At 47.5% G+C, this 19,454-nt stretch overlaps 1 long non-coding RNA gene across 1 annotated transcript; it reads right to left on the reverse strand.

Moving 5' to 3' along the window:
* Positions 1 to 525: 525 nt before the first annotated feature.
* On the reverse strand, positions 526 to 1,782 carry LOC136323205 (uncharacterized). The gene is made up of 3 exons (XR_010728937.1): positions 1,619 to 1,782; positions 1,427 to 1,521; positions 526 to 831 (listed from the first exon to the last, which is right to left on the reverse strand). It is a non-coding gene; the product is annotated as an uncharacterized lncRNA (long non-coding RNA).
* Between the last annotated feature and the right edge of the window lie 17,672 nt (positions 1,783 to 19,454).

Consider the following 19,454-nt stretch of genomic DNA (forward strand, 5'->3'; position numbering starts at 1 on the left):
CCTGAGCAAACTGGCCAGGGCTCTACACAATTTTCTGATGAACTCCAAATACCACATCATTACATGCTTCTCAAACTAGAATGTGCACAGCCCAGGCCTGGGCCAGCCTGCTACAAAACAGCACAATATCTGTGCACAGCTTCCTGGAACATCAGATTTCCTATCAGATTTGGAAGAAACAAGTTCAGTGAGTCAGTGAGTAATAATAATCCCCTTCCCTCCCTCCACAAACATGCGAGATAAGACAGAGAAGAGTGGGGGAGGGAAGGACTCCCAGAGATACAGTCCAGTCTCTGAAGTATCACCAGGTGGGCTGGATGGGCCAACCCACAGCGAGGGTGGTAGCCTCAGTTCTTGTTTCCCAGAAAAACCTGTCAGCTCTAAGAGCTCAATGGTTGTTTTGGAATCAATAGTTTATGAGGTCCATGGAGGTGACAGCCAACTTCTTCATCTAAACTTTATTGAGGGAACACCCTGTAGTTTGCAAACCATCGTCCTTCACAAAACCAAGTCTTCTGTCCTGGTCGTGCCGTGCAAACAGGACCACGTGTGCTTCTTGCACAACTCTCACCACTGCTGCTTGTGTCCAGCACCTGGCTGGTCTCCTGGGATTCTCTAGAAGTCGTGGTCTTCCTGCTCTATATAATGTGTGGGGAGTGTGGCTTCTTCACACATCCTTGACCCTTAAATGGTGAATACTGACCCCATGGCTGAGTGATACCTGCAGGTCAGTAGTTCAGAGCATCGGAATTGCCTGGTCCACACGTTGACTTTTCCACTTAAGAACCAGAGAGCTTGGGCCATTGAAGATCAGCATCTCAGCATCTCCATCTGATGGGCTAGAGAAATAAAAAGAACTTCAGGTGAAGCTGGTGTGTGTGTTGTATGAGTTAATGTAAGAAAGTGTGCAGCTGTGATGGAATTTGAAGATTCAAAGCTCACCCGAGATCCGCACCTGTGACATGGTTCCCACCGCCCTCTGCCTGTTTCAGGTCCCTGGCTCTCACAAACTGGGTCGCATGCGCATGCGCAGTACACGTCCCTTCGGCTGGCCTTGGGGCTGGGCCCACTACAGACCACCTGTTTGGCCTCCAGGGAAGAAGGAGCCCACCCCATCCCCCAAATCGCTCTCAGGCAGCAGCTGCAAATGGGAGACAGCCCACAGTGGGACCTGGGGCTTCTTCAGAACCAGTGCTCATGAGTCTCTCCTGCAAGGACATAGCTGCTGTCCCTCCAGTCCCTCCCTGGAAGGCAGCCACGTTTCCTCTGTACTAACCCTCAGGGGCAGTAAGCGCCCTGGGTGAGTTCGAGGTCGCACTGGGATAGATACAGTGTCCACCCGAGAGACTGCGCTCAGGGCTGTGCCTCCCCGTCCCCGACCAGCTCCGCCCAGACCCCTGGCTGCCCGCGCCTGCGCACTTCTCACCGTTACCGCAGCCTGCGGAGCTGAGCCCGCCCTCAAACCTCCATAGTCTCCGGGTCAGAGGGAGCCAACGACCCCACATGGCTCCAAAGCAGCATCTGCAAATGAGCATCAGTGTGTCACCATGAGGATGTGTGGCCTTACAGGCTCCCAGGTCCTCCAGTGGAGGACACCGCGCCCGTGTCTCTCTCCCACCTGAAAAGCAGTTCGTTCTCCTCTACTTTCCGTGGACAGATGCGCATTGGGTAGTTTAGGTCTGTGCCTGAGGAGCTGCCTGGTCCATAGAGTCTGCTCCCGTATCCAACCGTCCCTGCTGTCTGGCTTCTCCAACGTCTGCGGCTTCTAGAGCCCTGGCTGCGGGAAACGGTACCAAACGCGCATGCGCTGTATGAACCGTTAACGGCTGAGGCACGTGGGCCTCAATGCGCGGAGCTGAGGGATCCGGACAACCCGCGGGGCGGCAAGGTGGGGAGAGCCCATCCCCCTCAAATTGCTCCCGGGCTGCAACGGTCACTGGAAGCTGGTCAGTCCCCATGTGGACTTGATACATGGTGAAACCCGAGACTTTTCCAGCAACCAGGGCTCCCGATTTTCTCTTAGGGAAGGTTCTCAGGCCACCCTGCCTGGCATCTTCCCAGCGTTGCGTGGAGGCTCCTCCAGCCCTGCATTTAATGAGAGTGGGTGTCATTAGTAGGTTAAGCCTTGCAATTAAGCAGATCACTTGTTTCCCCAACATCTCGAAACTCAGAACAAGACCCTCCCGACCCCTGTGTGTTTCCAGTCCTGTCTGTCCTAAGCTGTGCTGAGCCTGCGTGAAGAGTGTGCACCTGTCAGAGGCCCTGGTAGCTGGAGGCCATGGAGCATGCGCCATGCCACCACCTCCTGCACCTCGTCTGTGTGCAGGGGGCTCGCCCCACCCTCCCCAGGTGTGTGCCCTCTGCAGACAGAAACCCAGACACAGCACAGCAATTCTGGGAACTCAGAGAAAATGCAAACTATGAGCCAACCTGGCATAAATACACAAATTGACCAAGAAATCATTACATCATAAGCAAAGAAATGAATTGCTTTTGGAAAGTTAATGTGTACAAATAGAATTCTGGAATTTGAAAGTAAGAAATTCATTACCAGTCAACTCCCATTCATTAATCAAGGATGGCTTTGTGACGATGGAGGGATTTCAGGCAACATGCAGATATCAGAAAGGTGAGCCTAAAGTGCACTTGTACAGGTGGGGTAAGTGGTCCACTGACCGTGGATGGCAAGTAGCTTTCTCTCACCACATCATCCAGACTCCTAAGAGAAGTCACAGAGCACATGTCCCATGTCCCTCTTTTCACTGAAGTCAAACGGTCACCATCACATGCAGATGGTGATAGCAAGTTTCTTATTCCCTGTAAACTTACAGCTCTCTACTACCTTTCGAATTTGGGGCTGCTTAGAAGATGAAGAAGAGGAAAAGATAAGGTGTCTGACAGGCTATTCTCTGCCCCCCCCCCCCCAGCTCTGATTCTGGCTTCTTCTCACAGCCCTGGTTATCATCTTGCCGTCTATACATAGCTTTCAAACAAGCTGAGAATCTGGCCTTCAGCAAGAATACTTTTGCAAGTGAAACAGCTTTAGCTGAAATTGCCTAGCCTTGTATCAGACTCTTTAAATCTTCTGTTGAAGGGGCAGAGTGTGTGAACAGGAATGGGGAGCAGGGTGGTGGGTGGGCTTATTCTATTCTAAGAACAAGTTGGTCTTTGGGGGACAGGTCTCAGGTGTGCCGGCCCCTAACAGAGTGCTCTTTTATTCACTGCCTCCCCTGCCCCCCACTTTCCCTTGTCCTGCCTCTGGGATGAAGCTTGCAACAAGGTCACGTCATGTGAAGAGCTACAGATTCATTCTGAAGGCTCACTGTTAAAGCAGTTTGAATGTTTATTCTGAGCTGATCTTTGTCAGGCAGAAAGCCCCATCTTGACATCTGCATGGGCTACAGAGAGTCTGTATAAAATGCTCACTAATTCTGCAGACCCTACAGTCACTAAAGCAGCAAAACTACCTCCTCCAGAGCTCACACCTTTTGTGAAACCAGCACGTGGTTACTGCCCAGCTGCCAAGATCAAGGGCCCCAGACACAGCAAGGTCTGTCTCTGTGTATACCTCCAATGTCACCTTGTCAGGTCCAAAGGATCAGAACAAAGCTGCGTTACATTCTCTCTCGGAGTTGTTCCATAAATGATGACTTAGTTTAGGAGTTTTCTGGTTGTTTTGCTTTGCTTTTCAGACCTATTTTGAAGGCAGCTTTCCTTCTAATGATGTCTCAGTTATTGCCACACTCTCTTTATAGCTGCCGGTATTGCCCGGGTAGCTTTTTCTCTAAAAACAAAAACAAAAAGAAACCTGCAGAATCATTTTTCTCTTTTATGTTCTGCAGCAGAAAACTGCATGCCAGGAGGTCCTTGAGGCGTTGGGTGAACAGGCACTTGGCTGCTGCCTAGTGTCAGACCTGTGAGTTTAATGAGGTGTAGAGGCAGGGACCACTTTCAACCCTGAGATTTCAGTCTGGAGCCTTCTGCCTGCTGCTCGAGGTCCCTGTGAATCGAGCAGACCCCCGTGCTCCTAGCCCACTTCTGCCTGTCCATTTCTGCCTGTGCTTGTGACTCTGCTGTCACTTCTGTCCCCATTTCCTGAGTTGAGAGGCTCCTTATGAGATCTGAGGGTTTAAGGAAGCCCTCATAGGTAAGTAACATCAACCTGTTCATGATAAAACCATCCAAGAGAAGACGGTGGATGGAAAAGAATGCTGTTTGAGGTTTGCAGCGGCCCAGAGGTGAACATGACTCACCAAGTACCTGGTTCCAATCCTCAGACAAGTATGTGTGCACAGCCTGGCGAACTTCCCTGATAACATTCAGTCTCCTCTTACTTGGTGATCTCACAACCAGGAAGGCCCTGCTGAAATCAAGTGTGAGTAGAGAGACATGGTTCTTGAGCTTATAGCTAAGATCTTATCAGCTGGGCCCACCCACCCAGGTCCCAGCAGAGTCCCAGATGCCTGTGGTTCCACCTCTAAGACATAAATTCCTGAGAAATTCTTTCTTCTAACTGGGTCATTTTACTTCTTCATATGTTAATTAGGAACAATGTGTTTTTAACCACTACTCTAATATAGAAGTGAAGGAGGGGAGTGCATTATCACTGTAAGTGAGAACACTGTATCCCGTAGAGCATGCGTGCTGTTAGACGTAAAAACGTCATTCCAGGAGACATGCACAGAATGCTCAAGCTGGCACAGAGCTCTGAGCTAGAACAGTGAAAGCAAAAACCATAGAAAAATCGTTTGAACTTTATCAAGTTTTAAATCATGTGCTCTTTGAGACACAATGTTAACAAAATGGCAACACAGTCACAGACTGTTTGCAAATCACATATCTGAAAAAAAAACTGTCATGTAAGTCACCGCTGATCAAGTTATTTCAAAAGAAGCTCCTCCAAAGATGATGCACAGATGACAAGTAAGCGCATGGAAGAATGTTCAGCCTCAGAAGACCTCAGTGAAGTGAAGATTGAAACCACAATGAAAAGGCACTGCATCTCTTGAGAATGGCTAAAGTTAACACAACCGACCATGCCAAGTGCAGACAAGGAAGTGGCACAGTTAGAACCTTGTGACCTTCTGGTTGGGGTGAAAATGATTAGATCACTTAAAGAATGGTAATGTACTTTCTAAAACATTAAACATATACTTGTTAGCATGTTCCACTATTGTATATCACAGAAAATGTACACATCCTGTGTGTGCTTACAATGGGTCCCCCACGAATATTCACAGCACCTTTATTTATAATAGCCAGTTACTGTAAATGACCCCCATGTCTCTCGGTAGGCAATAGCTTAAATAAACTGTGCTATATCCACAGAGTGGGTACTTTTAGCGACTAATGACTTATGGATATATGATACAGTGTGGATTAAGTTTTAAAAATTCCAGATGAAATATAAGAACAAACATTGTAAACTATATGGTTTCAATTTTATACAATTCTGAAATATGCAATTACATGCATGTGGGGGAAAGGCAGAGCAATGCTTGCCTGGAAAATGGTGAGAGGGGTAGAAAAATAAAGGAATTTCAAAGAATATAAATACACTTTTGAGGTTGGTAGATGTATTCATTATCTTGATATTGTTGGTGATTTCACAGGTTTATATAAATGACAAAATTTATCAAATGGTTCACCGTTGGTTGCCTGTCAAATATACCTCTGTAAATGGTCATAAATATATCACAATTAAATATGAGAACAGAGAAGGTCTTTGCAACCTGGACCCTTGCTGACTTGTCTAGTCAATTCATTGATCTGACACAGCAATGGTCAGTCCATAACCTTTGCCTCCACACAGCTCAGTATTTAATGTGTCTGAGTATTTACACACTCTGTTACATCTTCTAAGAAGTCGACCCAGCCCTGGCCGGTTGGCTCAGTGGTAGAGTGTGGGCCTGGCATGCTGAAGTCCTGGGTTTGTTTCCCGGCCAGGGCACACAGGAGAGGCGCCCATCTGCTTATCCACCCCTCCCCCTCTCCTTCCTCTCTGTCTCTCTCTTCTCCTCCCGCAGCCGAGGCTCCATTGGAGCAAAAGATGGCCCGGGCGCTGGGGATGGCTCCTTGGCCTCTGCCTCAGGCGCTAGAGTGGCTCTGGTTGTGACAGAGCGACGCCCTGGAGGGAGGGGCAGAGCATCGCCCCCTGGTGGGCAGAGCGTCGCCCCTTGGTGGGCGTGCCGGGTGGATCCCAGTCGGGCACATGCGGGAGTCTGTCTGACTGTCTCTCCCCATTTCCAGCTTCAGAGAAATACAAAAAAAAAAAAAAAAATTTAGGCCTGGGAACACCCAAGGGAGGTAAAATTTGCATGAGGGTTCCTCCCTGCCCTCCCCTGAGGGGACAAGATAAGAGAGACTGTGTGCAGTTCTCTCACGTGTGGGGCTCAGAAGCAGAGTGTGGGCATCTCCACCATGGCCTGGACCCCTCTCCTCCTCACCCTCTTCGCTCACTGCGCAGGTGACAGACTGAGGGAAGGGGGGAAGTGATGATGGGGGACTGTTGGGCAGATAAAATATATTATGCTCACTTTGTTAAAGATGGTACTGCCCACGTGAGGCCGTTGCCCAGGTGATATTAATGTGTGTTGAGAATCCTTGTAGCCTGGGGCTTGGTTTTGGGATTAAGCCTTTCCCACCCTTTTTGATGTGGGGTGGTACAATCCAATCATGCCTCAGAGAAGTGACTTTGTATTAGAGACTTCCCTATTTTGTATATTGGATTAGAGATTGTGAAGCTACAATATAAAATGGGGGCAGAATGAGAGTTTGCCCTCTTGGTTCCTGGGATGATTAGCATGAGAGAGCAGAGGGAGCAGAGCAGGCCTGGGGGCCTACATGACCCCCAGGCTCCAGCTGATGAGGAGGCTGACCATCACTGCCACCAACCCAGCACAACCCAATGCCACAGAGAAGTTCCTGCCATCAAGAAGTGAGGTCAAATCTACCCTCCTCCCCTGTGACCCATCACTGCTCTGTTCTTGACTGTGACCATCCTTGCTCAGGTGTTTCCTCTGCTGAGACATTTGCTTTGAAACCAGGAGGTCTCATGATCTCATCTTGGCCTGCACCTAGGGGTCAATGAAAACATCTCCACTTCTTATTAGTCCTCAGTTCAAACAGATCACTTTGTACCCAGATTCATTATAACCCTCAGAGTGATGGGCAGGGTGAAAGGACAACAGAAATCTGGGATATGTGACCTGGGAGACCAGGTGCCTTCTACCAGCCCCATGCCTGCCCTTGCTCTTGGTCTAAGATTTGATGCTCATTCTTTGAACCCTGACTCCTTTAGGGAACCTGGGTTTCATTTTATTTTTGTGATGACACTGTGAGGAGCTCCTGACCTCCAGGCCCCGGGAGATGCTCTCCAGAAAGGGTATGGCTCTGAGGCCCGTCTACTGCTCGTCTCCTGCTCACTTCCTCTGGTTTAACCCCATGACCTGTCCTACCTTTTTCTATGAGTTCTGTTGTTGGGATGATATGAAATAAATATTAGTTGATTTGGACCTAGACCTTATTAGCATAGCCTGCATTAGATCTATGGAGGTCTTAACAAATGAACTTGAGCCGGAATAATGAAGATTACAGAGCAGAAAGTGAGAGTTTATAAATCTCATAATGAAAGAAGAACCCCTAAAATGGGTAGAGTTCTCTCCATAAGAATATTTTATATCAATTTTTGTACTAAGAGGAATTGCATAAATGGAAAAAACTATCTTAACTACCTCAGAGTCAGGAGAGAGGAAGTTCTGTCAGAATCACAATCAAGGGTGAATGAGAACCTGCAGTGTTATGAGAACACAAGACACTTGTTCCCAGCCTGGGCCATGTTCTCGTGGCAAAGGAGACATAAAAAGCCAAGACATGTGCCCTGGGGGCTGGCGACCTAATAGGAAACCCTGAAGACAACAGCAGCGTGGGCATGGCCCTGGCTGGATAGCTCAGTTACTAGAGCATTGTCTCGATATGCAAAGGCTGTGGGGCTTGATCCCCGGTCAGGGCAAATACAAGAGATTGATGTTTCTGTCTCCTTCTCTTTTCATTTCTTTTTCTCTAAAATCAATAATAAAAAAAGTCCAGCCCTGGCCGGTTGGTTCAGCGGTGGAGCGTTGGCCTGGCGCGCAGGGGACCTGGGTTCGATTCCCGGCCAGGGCACATAGGAGGGGCGCCCATTTGCTTCTCCACCCCCCCCTTCCTCTCTGTCTCTCTCTTCCCCTCCCGCAGCCGAGGCTCCATTGGAGCAAACACGGCCCGGGCTCTGAGTATGGCTCCTTGGCCTCTGCCCCAGGCGCTGGAGTGGCTCTGGTCGAGGCAGAGCGTCGCCCCCTGGTGGGCAGAGCGTCGCCCCTGGTGGGCGTGCCGGGTGGATCCCGGTCGGGCGCATGCGGGAGTCTGTCTGTCTCTCCCCGTTTCCAGCTTCGGAAAAATACAAAAAAAAAAAAAAGTCCATGTGCTAGAAGAATAATGTGAACACATACCAGTAATGAGCGCGGGGCCAGGTAGAAGTAAACTCGACTATCATATAATCCTGTGATATCTGGTAAAATCGCATTTTATAGCCCTGTCTGGAGATCATCAGTGTTCTGGAAAAAATTAATGGCTTACCCAACATCACAGAGGGGATATGCTCATTCTACTGCCCTTGGTAGTGACATGGGAAATATTCAATTGCAAAACCAGAGCTCTTTCCAGGAGAACTGGGTGGTGTGAAATGGGCTGCAGATGTGCGTTCTGACACCAGCAGGGGGCGCTGGTGGACTGCACCTGAGAGCTTGGCATTCTGGGTCAGGCAGGCTAGGGATGTTCTTTACTGGCTCTTGCACACTAAAGCAGTCACTGAAGTGTGTGACTTGCCTCCATCTGATGCCCAAGGAGTCACATGAGCGCTCAAATGTGACCCACACATTTGCCTCATATTATATCCTCTCCTTTCATAAAGTCATTTCCCGGTCCGACTTGCAGTAAGGATGGACAGAAAGTGATGCAATAAAATTAAATCTTGAAGAAACACATCCCACAGTCCTCCGTGGGCAAAGGAGGATACACGTAAGGAGTGATTTTCCCAATGACAACATTAGTCCTCAGCAAGCAGAGCTCTGGGCTCTCTGTCATGACCCGGGTTCCTCCCCTCCCCTCCTCGCTCCCTGCACAGGGAGTTTCCTGTAGTAGAAAGTGAACCGGTATAGGAGAGGGGTATTGCTTTCCCCTCCCACCAGCTGCACACAGCCGGGCTGTTCCATTAGCTGTGAGGGTGCTCAACCTACTTCAGGGTCCTGGGCCAGAAGGTGCTGGGGCTGTTGCTGCCATCCTCAGTGTCTAGACCTCTATAGATATTAATATTAAATATAGATATTTATAATTATCTAATTATATATTGTATATATAATTATGTATGCGTATTATATAGTACTAAATTATAATCAGTACCTACATTAGTATAGTAAAAACTATACTTATATAATAATGTTGAGTTATGTATAAAAACCAGGAATAAATTCAACAGACAAACCTAAATATCCAAGTATGGAGAAGCAAAGTTTCTGCCTCCATAAATGATGCTAACTCAACAGTTCACATGTTATTGTTATTGTTATTATTAGTACTATATCATTTCAGTTTGTGAAAGCTGACAATGCCGTCTTTTTTTTTTTTGCTTTTTTTTTTTTTTTGCATTTTTTTCGAAGTGAGAAGCGAGAGGGGCAGGCAGACAGACTCCTGCATGTACCAAACCGCAAAACACAGGGCGTGCCCATTAGGGGGCGATGCTCGGCCCCTCTGGGACTTTGCTCCACAGAAATCGAAGCTGTTCCAGTGCCTGAGGTGGAGCCCATGGAGCCACCCTCAGCACCCAGACCAAATTTGCTCCGGTGGAGCCAGGGTAGAGAAGCAGATGGGCACTTCTCCTATGTGCCCTGGTCAGGAATCGAACCAGGGACTTCGACATGCTGGGCCGATGCTCCACTACTGAGCTAACCAACCAGGGACAATAATGCTGTCTCATTTAATGCTCTTTGTTGGCTCACTTAATTCAAATTTTGTAACTTGGTTAGCAAAATGTGATTTAGAAATGAAAGTTTACAATAAGCAATGGTTCAAAAATTTACACAAACTATGGAACAGAGCAAGTGATCCCCTGGTTATGGTTTATTCCACTTATCAGTGAGATCATATGGTGTTTGTCATCCTCAGCCTTACTTATTTCTCTTAGCTTGTAGTGCCAAAGGTTTACCTATTTTTAGAAATGAAACATATTCATGTATATTTATATATTCATTTATTGATGAACATTAACTTTGTTTCTCTATCTTGACTGTAGTAAGTAATTCTTCCATGAGCATGGGGGTGCATGTATCATTGTGGGTTACTATTTTCCTTTGGTCCAGATAACTCCCCAGGGGCGGGACAGCTGAATCACATGGTAGTGTAGTTTAGGAATCAGAAAGTGAGGTTGTGAATAGAGACAGGAACCTGGTGAGCTGCAGAAAACAGCGGGGCTTCCAGAGCTTCGGGCCACAAGGAGATTCATGCTCTTTGACTAATAGAATGTGCTGTGAGACTGTCCTAATTTTCTGCATAACTTCTGAAAACCATTCACTTGCTACAGTCTGGGCATCAGGCCTGGGCCCCATGCTCCCAGATGAGGACTCAGTATTTCCATATCAGGAAGCACCAACTTTGTGTGGTCTCAGTAAGTGCTTCCTTCCAAGGCCCCCAAAGGGAGAAACAGACCTGTTCCTCCTCAGTCAAGGGTGTGAGCTGAGCTCAGCACCAGGGCTCAGGGAGGAGGTGGATGATCACTGAGGGACACACATTTGCATGGACAGCCCCTCCTCTGGCAGAGGGGGGAGAAGAAAAGGAGGCCTGGGGCTGCCCAGCCCCACTGTGGGCTCAGGGCTGTGAGCACCATGGCCTGGACCCCTCTCCTCCTCGTGTGCCTCTCTCACTGCACTGGTGGGTATAAGATTTTAGGATACTGGGGAACAGCCAACTTCACTTCTATCTTACTTAGAAACTTGAGAAAGTAGGTCCTTGACCCATCACCCATGAGTGTCTGTGTTTGCAGGTTCCCTGTCCCAGCCTGTGCTGACTCAGCCGCCCTCCCTCTCTGCATCTCCTGGAGCATCAGCCAGACTCATCTGCACCCTGAGCAGTGGCTTCAAAGTTGGTGGGTATCGGATAGGCTGGTTGCAGCAGCAGTCAGGGAGGTCTCCTCGGTATCTTCTGGAATACAAATCAAACTCAGATAAGCACAGTGGCTCTGGGGTCCCCAGCTGCTTCTCTGGATCCAAAGACACCTCGGCCAGTGCAGGGCTCCTGCTCATCTCTGGGCTCCAGCCTGAGGACGAGGCAGGATATTACTGTTATACACTGCACGATGGCAGTAAGAGTTACACAGTGCTCCAGGGTCACAGGGAAGTGAGACTAACACTCCGCTGTCCTCTCCCTGCCTGGGGCTGACAACCTTGCTCTACCTGAGGCGAAGCCTAACTGAGGGTGATATTTATTGTCAGCAACTCCTTTCCTTGCAACGGAGGATGTGCAAATGACTTCTCATTTTCCTTATTTAAAATAATCCTTCATTTTTTGCTAACACCTTGTCACCCTGATCGTGTCCACACAGACATACATCAGGTCTTGGGGCTGTGCTCCTCTCCTTGGCAATGATGGATGAGGAAGGAGGTGTTTGACCTCACAGATGTAGATAGTCTGATAGTCACTGGGTACAGCTTATGCCTCACCCATCTCTTGAGAACCAGCACCAAGTGTCTGTCACCTTCCCTCTACATCTGCTCGCTGTGACCAGTCTGTGCAGACTGTCAGTGCCCTCCTGAGGCTCAGAGGAAGCAGGTCTCTGTGGCTCCAGGGATGCTAGGGAAAATGTCTTTTCTAGAATGAGACGTGACTGTGTGTGACCTTGTGCACACAGGACACCAGTGTCAGCTTCCTCACACCCATGCAGGTTCTGGGAGAGCCCCTCTCGTCTCCATTTAGCTGATCTGAGGCTCATGCCAAGATGTCGACAAACCTGGGGACAATTAACGTTTAGGAACATTGGGTGATGGAGATCCACCCACACAGCTCTGAAGGAGGATCATGAAGGTGTGGGGAGTTGTAGGGTCCCAACTCTGGGACAATCAAGGCCTGACCTAGGATCATCCCTCCTCACCATTCTCTCTGCACAGGTGAAGGGCTGAGGGCGTTCTGGAAATGGTCATCAGGGCACCGGCCCTGTCCCTCTTTTCCTGTCCCTAGTACTGGGTCAGCCCTTGTGCCATCTTCATTTCCTACTTGAGTGAAGGTACCGTCTGTAGGTGACTCCCGAGTCTCTCTCAGGGTGCCCTGCCCTGAGCTGGGTTGAACGTCCGTCTACGTTGCCCCTTGTGACCTAACTCCCAGGGTTTACAGCTGCCATGAACATGGATCTATCATGTCCACACGTCCTTTAGGAGCCACTGCTGAGTCCCTTCTCCAGGTCTCATGTCATGACCTCTCACCCCCTTCATTTATTAAAGACACAGCATCTCAGGTATGGGTACTTGCCTGGAAGAGCAACCCCACATCCATCCTGCTGCCCCTGGTCCCACCCCGTCTGCTTCTCAGGAGGCTCAGGAGAGGGTAGGAGGGCCATGGATTTTGCTGAAACCTTTTCTGTAATTTTCCCTGTAAATCCAGGTGGGGGACACAACATGACATTGGGGTGCTGGCTTTTGCACATGGTGCAGATGAGGATGATCACCCCTCCCTGAATCTGGGGACTGGGTAGAATCTTACATTTGAGCCCTTTGAGGAATGAGAGACAACTCAGGAATTAACAGTCAGTTGCTAACCTCCATCTACTCAGCAATTAGTAGGTATTAACCTAATTCTTATTTTTACATCTTTACCTATTTTGTGCATTTCACATAAATAAAGCCATATAACATGTAGTCCTGTGTGAATGTTCTCCTCATTTAGTGCTTTCACACAATAATTGTTCAGTCCACCATGTTGTGGAGGGATATCTGCCTCTAATATGAGCACATACTAACATTGGATACACGTCTCAAATAAGTCATAAAATTTGTCTTTGTCGTATTCATCTGATTCTGAGGGTGAGAAAGAGTTCTAAGAGGTGCCCTTCAAGATGAACTGGGCTGTCTAGGGAGGCAGGTGGAGGCCAGACCATCACGGAGACACTGTTGTTTTGACGACAACTTTGCAGCTAATTCTGGGGAATGCGATAAAGGTAAACAGAATGGAGAAATTTGACTAGGAGAGAGGGTGTAGGACTGTTGTCATATTCCAGGGCAAGATGGCAGTGTCTGAGCTCAGGATAGAGTGAAGATGAGGAGAACACAGAAGAGTCAAGATTTGTTTTAGTTGTAAATTAAACAGAATGAGGGATTGTTGGAGATTTGGGTGAGGAAGGTGGGTGTCTCTAGCATGAGTCCATGTCTATGACTGTGATCAGGGAGTAGGGTTACAGCACTCATGACATCAACCCTGTAACTGTGTCTTCATCCCTCGTCTCCCGTGTGTTAATGAGGGTGGATGTGCACTTTTAAAAATGTGTTTAATGATTTATTTATATTTTCATTCAAAAATATTTATTACTGACTACTAAGTGCCAGAACTCTGGGTTCCACAGCCGGAGACTACACTGTAAATGTCATGACATCCCGTGGGTTTTAGTCTGACTCAGTGTTAGAGACACTGATATGATGTCGTCTGTGAATCATTCAGATGAACACATGAAGTCTAACAGCAATGAGTGCAGAAGTCTGAAGTGAAAACACAAGAGTTTGGCTAGAAACGTGTATATAGTTGATTACTTTACGAATGCCATGTGAGTACATGTGTGGATTAGGTCTATGGAAAAAAGAAATGTTAATATTCATAAAGCAAGTAGAATAATACCCAACAGATCTGCACAATAGTTAAAATAGTTGACTGAGTAGTTAGTGGGCTGAGGCAGGAATTCTGGAGCTGTGTGTCATTTCCCTTGTCACTGTCCTCGGCACTCCAGCCCGTCTTCACTGCCCAGACCCAACAGCACCGTGCAGCCCACCCCTCCCTGTGTGGAGACCTGTTCCCCTGGTGTCCACTCTAGGGCTGTGGGTTCCGGCTGCATCCCAGGGTGGGTGTCCTTGATCAGCTTCCTCAGGGCGGAGGGGCCACAGAGAAGCAGTTCTCTCTAAATAATACAGGTCTCTTCTGGGAGAATTTGTTGTGCATTTGTATGAATGGATCCTGCCTCTTTGAGTTTACAGACAAGAACAACTGGAGAGGGTTCTGGAGACTTGCCTTCAAGGCAGGATTGAAATGGGATGGGAGCTTGGTTTCTCAGTCCCCCCACCCAGTCCCTGCACAGAGAGGGTATTTAGGGGTGTCAATATCTTCTCTCACTGGGTGCAGGTCAACTTTGTTTCTGGGGGTTAGTCACCTAATTGTCCTCCTAAGATAATGATCTAAACACTAGGGGAGCACAGGATGACTTCATGCTGAGGAGTCAATGTATTTGAACATTAGAGTGAGGTGTGGGGACACCTGCAGCACAGTAAGGAGCCCTGAATGATGGGAAATCCCTGCCCTGTGGGGGTGGGTAATGTGTAAGGAGGGGCTGGAGACCAGAGTCTCAGTCCCTCTCTGCTCAGCTCCTGCCTCTGCTTCCCAGTTACAAGTGAGTCTGCACTCTCAGACAACAGGGGCGCTGTGGGCTTGTCCCAGAGGGAGGGCTGAGGGGGTTCAGTTGGGAAACAAGCCCTGGGGACCTAACCTTTGTTCTCTGCTCTGTGCTCACTGAGACCAGCAGCTGTGACCTCCCAGTGCCCCCAGATGATGCTCCCCCACGCTCAGCTTTTAACAAATTTAGGCCAGGGAACACCCAAGAGAGGTAAAATTTGCATGAGGGTTCCTCCCTGCCCTCCCCTGAGGGGACAAGATAAGAGAGACTGTGTGCAGTTCTCTCACGTGTGGGGCTCAGAAGCAGAGTGTGGGCATCTCCACCATGGCCTGGACCCCTCTCCTCCTCGCCCTCCTCGCTCACTGCTCAGGTGATGGACTGAGGGTGGGGTGGGAGTGATGATGGGGGACACAATTTTTCTTATTTAATGAGAATGAGCTGTGAGAAATAACCCCAGTCTCACATCTCTGTGTCTCTACAACTCTGTTGCAGGGTCCTGGGCACAGTCTGGGCTGAGGCAGGAAGCCTCGGTGTCAGGGTCTGTGGGACAGAAGGTCACTCTCTCCTGCACTGGGAGCAGCAACAATGTTGGAATATTTGGTGCAGCCTGGTACCAACAGCTCCCTGGTGCTGCCCCCAAAACTGTGATGATTGGAAGCTCTAGGCCCTCAGGGATCCCAGATCGGTTCTCTGGCTCCAAATCCTGGAACACGGCCTCTCTGACCATCACCGGCCTCCAGCCTGAGGACGAGGCCAACTATCACTGTTCAAGTGGTAACACAATGACTCAGAGGCATTGGGAACTGAGACAAAAACCTGCCCCTGTTCCTCATGATCTCTCCTGAGACTATGACAAACAACAGAGAGGGTGACTGTAGCAGGTGGAGAGTGTCAGAGGCCCACTTTACAAGTACAGATGAACTTTAAGGGGGCAGTGATGCTCACATGGCTCTTTTAAACAGGTTTATGAAATTACAAAATGCATATGTTAAAGTTATTTGTTTAAAGCATATATTTAATTGTTATGAATGTAGTTACCTCATTATGCAGCTATTGTGAAAGTATAATTTTAGAACATTTCATTGTCCCTCAAAGAAATTTCCACCCATTTGCAAATCAGTCCTCGTCCACTCTGCTCAGTCCTTGGTAACTGCTGATCCTCTTCTCCTCTGTATAGATTTCCCTCGTGAGGACATTTCATTAGGTTAGATGCAAAAGGTTGGGAGAATTTTATGACTATTCTATTTTCCTTAATTGGTTTGTGTCTTGTTTTTGAGATCCATCAATGTTGTGATATGGTGAGTCGTTCATTTCTATGGCCATGTAACACTGCATTGTATGAACACAGTTCAGTTTGCCCATCCATCCATCTGCCCATCCACTCACCAACACTGGCTTGTTGTTTGTTTGTTTGTTTTTCTTTGGTTTTAGAGAGAGAGAGAAAGAGAGCAAGAGACAGACAGAAAGGGAGCGAGATGAGAAGCATCAACTCATAGTTGCAGCACTTTAGTTGTTCATTGATTGCTTCTCCTACATGCCTTGAACAGGGGGTTCTAGCTGAGCCAGTGACCCCTTTGTCAAGCCAGTGATCTGTGCTCAAGATAGCAACCTTGGGATTCAATCCAGGGACCTTCAGGCTCAAGACAACGACCATGGGGTCATGTTTATGATCCTGCACTCAAGTGAGCGATCTTTAGGTTTCAACCATGAGTCCTCAGATTCCCAGGCTGATGCTCTGTTCATGATGCCACACTAGGTCACGCAACGCTGGGTCGATTGTCGTCTTTTGTCAGTTGTGCATAGTGGTGCATGAAATGTGCATGCATTTGCTTGGGACATTTGTGTGCACGTTTTATGTTTTGTATTTAATTTTGAAAACAGAGGTTTTCAATTGTTGGACCAAAATATTCTATTGGAATTTATGTGTCATTATGGTAATGGCACATTAAATTTTTTGAGGAACTATCAGGTATTTTTCAATATGACTAAATGGGATACATTTCTAACAACAATGTATAAAGATTCCATTTCCACCACACCTTCACAAACAATTAATATTACCTTTCATTTTGATCACAGCCCTTCTTGTCTGGGTGGAATGATATCTCACTGCAGGGTGACTTGCATTGTCCCTCGTGGTCAGGGATGTTAGTCTGTCATGTGCTGTATCATTCTCCTCCTGTGATGAAAAGACAAGGCTCTGTGGGAGCCCATGGATCACTGACTTTATGAATTTGTAAACTGAATGATTGCTGAGATCACACACTCAGCCTGTGCTCACCTCTACACAGCAGAAAATTTTTGTTCAGAAATATAATTGCTCTTAGAGACAATGAAATGAGCAGTATGAGGCCACCCTATCATGTGAGGACCACAGACAGGGATGTTTTGTGGACACGAGCTGGGATGGGCTTGCAAAGTCACACCTCACATGTCTTGTCAGGGACTGTTGTACAATCTGCCTTCTGACCATGTCTGTCCCTTTGTCACTGCTCCAGGAGAACCTCTGGCCACTGTGCATCTTCTGAGGTCTCAGCCGAGGCCCCTCCTCTGGGAAGCACAGCCCGGAGGGAATCTGACTGCAGCCCCTTCTTACACAGCACCATCTTCACCATCCTCACGGCCCACATGCACTCTGCAGCCACATGATAAAGATTGCATGAGGATGTTTTCAAAAATGTGTGGTGGGAGAAAACCTGTAATTTTGAAAAAATCAATTTGTGTCGATTAAGTCTCTAGTAGTCTTTTCTTCTTATGGAAGCCCAAGTTGACTAACATGAGGTGCCCAGCTTGGATGTGGACCAGGGCAGCCTGGAGCCCCTGTTGTAACCACCAAGCTTCACCTGTAGGCACTGAAGGCATCCTCGCTCCCTACTGAGACTTCCTCCTTGTGGTCATCAGAGAATAGCATTCTTACTCCATAATTTAATGTATGGCCGTGCAGCACCAGAAATAATTTCTAAGTCCACTAGGATGTATGTCTCTCACTTTGGGAAACAGAAACCTGACCCGTTAGGACCAGCCTAGATCTGTCACTACCCCCGTTTCCATGACACCCATGGGACAGCAGAATAATGAGAACCGACCAATGCTGTTAGTAAGTTTCATAAGATCAAGGGGTTTTTGACAAGTTTGTTCACTGCACTATCCCGAGTACCTTAAGCAGTGTCTGGCACGTAGGAGGGTCACATTAAGTACACTTTAAATAAATAATGACAACAATACTATTTTCTTGAGCCAGCGATCCTCAACCAGTGTGCTGCAAGAACATCTCAAACATGCACTATTTGACTATCGAGTAGGGGCACTGACCTCTTTTCTCATAGAATGTCAAATTAAAAAAAAGAGAGAGAGAACAACCAATATAACAATAGCCATGCAGTGTGAATAAATAAAAATATAACTATTTTTGTTTTGTCAGAGCAGCAAACAATATAGTTTTTGGTGTGGTGCAGTATTTCAGTGCTTAGTTTATGAGTGCCATGAGGCAAATAAGGTAACAGAGTGTGGGCATCGCCCAGCTTTGAATAAGTGACTGAGAACACAAATCCCTTTTCCAGTGATCTCAGAAAACTCTGGTTACAAGAAGGAGAAAGTCTCCTTCTGGGCTAGTGGGTCTCTAATGCCTCTCTCATACCTGCTGATCTCCCTCAGTGATGGCTCCTAACCTCCAGTTCATGGGCTCTTCCAGGCAGCCATGTTGGGTAGAATGGACCAGCACTGCTTTATCTGCATTGTGTTTAGATTTGTAAGTTTGCGTTCTATTTCTGGCTTCCTGTTTACCATGGTGATACAGAGTGTCCTTTTAAAATGAATATAGTTAAATAAACAGTGTATCTAAAGAAAATTGTTAAATGAATACTAGTTCAGGTGGAGTCTTGAAATGGAAGAAGTAATGGCTTGACCATGGTTAGCATTTGACAAACAGCTCTATCATGGGGAGAGGAGAGTGGGGTTTGCTGGGGTGGGTCTAAGTTTCAATCCTTGCTCCATTTTTTATAAATGACTTCTAGGAATGTTTCCCATTTTTAAAAATAATTTTTATTGAATTTATTGGGTGACACTGGATAGCAAAATTATGCAGATTTCAAGTGCCCATTTCTATAACATCATCTGTACACTTTCCTGTGTGTTCACCATCCAAAGTCAAGTCTCTTTCCACCATCATTGTCCCCCCTGAGGCTCTTCTTCCCTCATCCATCCTTCCCTCCTGAAGTCAGTACACTGACCACATCAGATGCTCCCAGGACACAGGGCAGCAGGAACTCTCATTTATGCTCCAGTAAATCAAATGCCACTGTCACTGTGGGAGACACTTTGTCAGTTTCTTACAAAGGTAAACCTACTTTTTTTTTGTAAGACAGTGCAGAAATCACACCATTAGGTATTTTCAAAAACAATCACTGGTCTCCAAATAAGCACATGCATGTCAAGTTCACAGCTCCTTTATTCATGTTTATTACAATTTAAAAGCAACTGCTGTGTCGTTCAATAGGTGAATAAATACACAAATTATGTACCTGTAAACGAAGGAAAGTGCTTCAATAGGGTAACCCAACATGCATAGTTCTAAGTGAAAGCAGCCAATCTGAACAAGCTAAAACTGAGGAGTGGAGGATGGAGGTTGGAGGGACCCTGAGCTCCCATCCCAGGGCACCATGTTTATGGCATCCACCAGAGGGCGCCCGTGTCCCACTTTCTCATTTGGGAGTCCTCCCTGACTCGTGCAGGTCTCCTGTGACATCCTGGGACTGAAGCCCTGCACACTCCTACACTCTCCTTT

The sequence above is a fragment of the Saccopteryx bilineata genome, chromosome 2, assembly GCF_036850765.1.
Source record: "Saccopteryx bilineata isolate mSacBil1 chromosome 2, mSacBil1_pri_phased_curated, whole genome shotgun sequence".
In the NCBI taxonomy this organism is placed as follows: Eukaryota; Metazoa; Chordata; class Mammalia; order Chiroptera; family Emballonuridae; genus Saccopteryx; species Saccopteryx bilineata.